The 5,315-nt window shown below is 39.6% G+C and overlaps 1 non-coding gene across 1 annotated transcript; it reads left to right on the forward strand.

Moving 5' to 3' along the window:
* Positions 1-3,090: 3,090 nt before the first annotated feature.
* LOC141694739 (small nucleolar RNA R71) lies at positions 3,091-3,197 on the forward strand. Its single transcript, XR_012564023.1, has one exon. It is a non-coding gene; the product is annotated as a small nucleolar RNA R71 (small nucleolar RNA).
* The last annotated feature ends 2,118 nt before the right edge of the window (positions 3,198-5,315 follow it).

Raw genomic sequence — 5,315 nt, forward strand, 5'->3', positions numbered from 1 at the left:
GATAACCTGTGCTTAAACCATTATGTTGTTAAATTCTATAGATATATAGGGTCTTAATATAATTGGTGCCTATTCAGCTTCTATCTCTTTTGTGGATATCTGGTAGAATGGTACTCGTGCAACAAAAGTTGGCGTTTATCAGTTTCGTGTTATCTAATTAGTGTCATCACCATTGCATGCTAAGGTTAAGAATAATAGGACTATTGAATGAAGTATTTAATGAAGTTAGAATCCCATGTTTCTCATATATAGTAATTCAGTTAATCTTATTCTCGTAGTTATAATTGTTAGCGTAATTCTTAGTTATAAACAATCTCAATTTGTTATCGTCTTAGCATTGGATAATAACCATACATTTTTCTTAGGTGCATAAATTAGATAGTTAACCAATACAGTCTATGTGGGAATGAACTAGAAAAGATTCTATACTACTTGAGAACTCGTATACTTGCGTGTATTATTAGCGCGTGTTTAGAGACTAACACAGGCATTCATTAAAAGAATCACCAAATACAGAGAAATCATCCATGGACACCTCCATATTCTGACCAATCATATCAGAAAAGATAGCCATCATGCATCTCTGAAACGTGGCTGGTGCACCACATAGACCAAAAGAAACTCGTCAGAAGGCGAAAGTACCAAAGGGACAAGTGAATGTAGTCTTCTCCTGATCTTCTAGAGCGATACAAATTTGATTATACCCCGAATAGCCATCTAGAAGATAGTGGTACTCGTGACCAACCAACCTGTCAAGCATCTGTCAATAAAAGGAAGAGGGAAGTGATCCTTCCTAGTGGCCTTGTTCAGCTTCCTGTAGTCCATGCAAACTCTCCACCCCGTGACTGTTCGAGTAGGGATGAGCTCATTCTTCTCATTAGCAACTACTGTGATACCTCCTTTCTTCGGTACACACTGAACTGGACTCACCCAAGAATTGTCAGAAATGGGATAGATAATCCCTGCATCCGGCCACTTAAGTATTTCCTTCTTCGCTACTTCCTTCATGATCGGATTAAGTCTTCTCTGTTGCTCAACAGTAGGCTTACTTCCTTCCTCTAGCAGAATTTTGTGCATGCAATAAGAAGGGCTGATTCCCTTAATATCTGCTATAGTCCAACCAATTGCCAATTTGAGCTCTCTTAGAATCCTCAAGAGTTTTTCCTCGTCGATACCTGAAAGGTCAGATGCAAAAATAACAGGCAAAGTAGATGTATCACCTAAAAACACATACCTCAAATGTGCAGGTAAAGGCTTAAGCTCAAGAATAGGTGCTTCCTCAATAGATGGCTTGAGGCGCTTAGCATCTTTGTTCAAATCCTCCATTCCGAGAGATTCAAAGGGCATATCAATCTTCCTCTTCCAGGGAGAAGCATTCATATATTGCAATTGTTCATCCCCTTCATCATCCTCACTATCAGAATTCCCCAACAAGGCCTTCTCTAAGGCATCAGACCTTAGCAATTGATCAAGTTCTGAAGTAACCACAGAATCAACCAACTCCACTTTTAAGCACTCCTCATTTTCCGTAGGGAACTTTATAGCATTAAACACATTAAAAGTTATATCCTGATCCAGCACTCGCATTGTAAGCTCACCCTTCTGCACATCTATCATGGTTCGGCTAGTAGCCAAGAAAGGAATTCCCAAGATTATGGGAATCTTCTTATCCTCCTCGAAATTAAGAATTACGAAATCAGCAGGGAAGATGAGTTTATCAACCTTGACCAAGACATCCTCCACAATACCTCGTGGATATGTAATAGAACATTCGGCCAACTGCAATATCATATAAGTCGGTTTTGGATCACGCAAGTCCAACTGCTTGAAGATTGACAAGGGCATCTGATTGATGCTAGCTCCCAAGTCACATAAGCATCTGTCGAAAGACACTTTTCCAATAGTACATGGAATAGTGAAGCTTCCTGGATCTTTTAGCTTTGGAGGCAACTTTTATTGCAGCACAATACTTCATTCCTCCGTGAGAGCGACAGTCTCTAAATCATCTAGCTTCACTTTCCGAGAGAGAATACCTTTCATAAACTTTGCGTAACTAGGCATCTGCTCAAGAGCCTCAGCAAAAGGTATGTTGATATGAAGTTTCTTGAACACCTCCAGAAACTTCTCAAATTGCTTATCCAGCTTTTTCTTCTACAGCCGCTTAGGAAAAGGCGGTGGAGGATAGATCTGTTTCTCCCCAATATTACTCTCAGGAAGAGTGTGCTCAACAGTAGTCTTCCTTGGTTCCACTTCTGCTTCCTGCTGCTTTACTTCTTCTTCCACCCCAGCTTCTTCTTCCGAAAATTGAGTTTGTTCGGAATTAGCAACCTTCCCAGACCTTAAAGTAATTGCCTTCAACTGCTCCTTAGATTCCCTCTTTCCTGGTACTTCAGTGTCACTAGGTAGTGTACCAGATTGATGATTTAGCAAGGCATTGGAAATTTACCCAATCTGATTCTCTAAGGTCTTGATAGACACAGGTTGGGTCTTGCACATGAGCTTCAACTCCTCTAATTTAGATTTTTCATTAGCTTGTTGCAGCTGAAGTTGTTATCTTTCTGCAAATTGCAGTTGCTAAAAACCAGGGGGTTGTATTGCTTTGCAGGGTACTGCTGATAAGGCTATTGAACCACATTTTGAGTGTTGTTCTAGCTGAAAGTAGGATGATTGCGGTTATTAGGATGATAGTTGGCTGGCACAGGTTGTTACGATCGCTGAAAGTTGCTCACAAATTGAGTTGATTCACTAGAGATAATGCACTACTCAGTTTCATGTGCTCCCGCACAAAGCTCACAGATACTAGTGATTTGATTAAATCCATAATTAGCTAAAATGTCCCCCTTCATCGTCAAAGCCTTAAGTTGGGTAGCTTTAGCAGTTGCTGCATCCAACTCCAGAATTCTTGCTACTTTTCCCTGAGTCAGTCTCTGGGAAGAATTCTGGTATTCATTAGCAGCCATCAGTTCAATCAATTCGTAAGCTTCATTGTAGCTCTTAGCCCACAAGGCTCCTCCTGATGCTGCATCGAGCATGGGTCTAGAAGTAGCACCCAATATATTGTAGAAACAGTTTATAATCATCCAATCGGGCATGCCATGGTTTGGGAACTTCCTTAGCATCTCCTTATATCGATCCCAAGCCTCACACAAAGATTTTCCAGTTTGCTGAGCAAACTGAGTAAGAGCATTTCTGATTACAGCAGTCTTTACCAGAGGGAAGAATTTAGTGAGAAACTTTTGAGCAAGATACTCTTATGTGGTGATAGACCCTGGTGGTAGAGAATGTAACCAGCACTTTGCTTTATCCCTCAGAGAGAATGGGAAGAGTCGCAGCTTGATAGCATCTTCAGTCACACCATTGAACTTGAAAGTGTCGCAAATCTCGATAAAATCCATGATGTGCATGTTGGGGTCTTCTGTAGGAGAACCCCCAAACTGAACTGAGTTCTGTATCATCTGAATCGTGCTTGACTTGATCTCAAAAATGTTAGCCGAGATGGCTGGTCTGTTGATGCTTGACTGAATATCATTGATCTTTGGCTGAGAATAGTCCATCAGAGCCTTAGGAATTTATGCTTGATTTTCCATCACTACTAAAGCTGGTTCCTCGACTTTCTTTTCTTAATCTACCTTCTCTTCATCCTCAAGAACTTCCCTTTGAACCACTACAGCTTCTTCCTCGGCTTGATCCAGATTTCTCTTACGAGACTGAGAACATGTATGCATACACGCTCGCTAGAATACCTAAAATAAGACAAGGAAACAGATAAGTAACAATGTCCGAGTCACTGAACTTTAACGACCACTGATGACAAACACATAAACTAAAAATTAACACCGAATTCCCCGGCAGCGGTGCCAAAAACTTGTTAGTTGCTAAACACGCGCTAAAATTCACGCAAGTATAAGCGTTCACAATTAGTATAGAATATCTTCTAGTTCGTTCCCACAGAGAATCAGTTTTCTAACTTCAGTCAATGTATCTATGCAACAATGGTGTGGTTATTATCCAATGCTAAGACGATTAACAAATTGTGATTAGTTTTAACTAAACTTAAGCTAACAATTATAACTAAGAGAATACGAATGGTTGAGTTAGTATATATGACAAACATGGGATTCTAACTTCATCAAGTACTTTATTTAATAGCCTTTTCGTTCTTAACCTTAGCATGTAATAGTGATGACACTAATCAGATAACACGAAACTGATAAACGCCAACTTTCGTTGCACGAATACCATACTACCAGACATCCATAAAAGTGATAGAAGCTGAATATACACCAGTTATATTGAGAACCTATATGTCTATAGAATTTGACAACATAACGGTTTAATGCATAAGGTATCTATCGTGATTACATAGGGCAAGTAAGATGGTTAAAATTACCTACGAATCATGCATATAATAACACATGAACCTATGCTAGCATGGCAAGTTCTAAATCCATAAATTCACTTTCGCTTCATTAAGAATTAACACACTATCTTATAAGTTCGTGACGCTCATAAGACGAATAAGCACAGCCAATACTAGGTTATCATACAATCACCACACACTAAGGCATCGAAACAAATCAACCAAAGAAATCCATAAATAAATCCGTTAGAACCCCACGATAACAGTTAGCCCATAATCGGACTCATCATCAACGTGGGTTCCGATGAAAGCATGGTATAATAAATGTAGTCTTTATACTTAAATAAACAAAGTATGAAATAAAAGTATAGGTTCAAGAATGAGAAAACTAGCATCTAACATTACAACTTAAACAAAGAATCACAAGTTAAAACTGGATCCTCTTCGCCTTTGTTGAATTGTGTTAAACGGTCTTCTTACGCTCTCTCCTTGTGCTCTGGTACGTCTCGAGCTTATTTGTGTATATATAACAGCCCCATGCAAAGTAGAAGTCTTCTGGATCAAAATAAGAATTGAAACAAAATTTCTTTTCTCGACCTGGCGCGGCCGCGCGCTTCAACAGCGCGGGCACACTGAACTTCTGATCTTTGGGCGCGCGCGCGCTATCACAGCGCGGGCGCGCTGACTCCCTGGATAAACTTCTGACTTTTTCTTTTCCTTGCTGATTTGAGTTGGTTTTCCAAGAGCTTTTATTCCAACACCATCCTAACACCCAATTAGCACTAAAACCATGCTAATTCACCTGATGACCTGGATAATGCCTGAAAATGCAAAAACACTAGAAAACACATTAAAACACCAACAACTTGAGTACAAAAACACCAATTCAAAGCTTTATGGAGCGTAATAAAGTGTCATAAATGCCACTCAATAGGTTCCATTCGGATTTTACGAA

This window comes from Apium graveolens, chromosome 10 (genome assembly GCF_009905375.1).
Source record: "Apium graveolens cultivar Ventura chromosome 10, ASM990537v1, whole genome shotgun sequence".
Taxonomy (NCBI): domain Eukaryota; kingdom Viridiplantae; phylum Streptophyta; class Magnoliopsida; order Apiales; family Apiaceae; genus Apium; species Apium graveolens.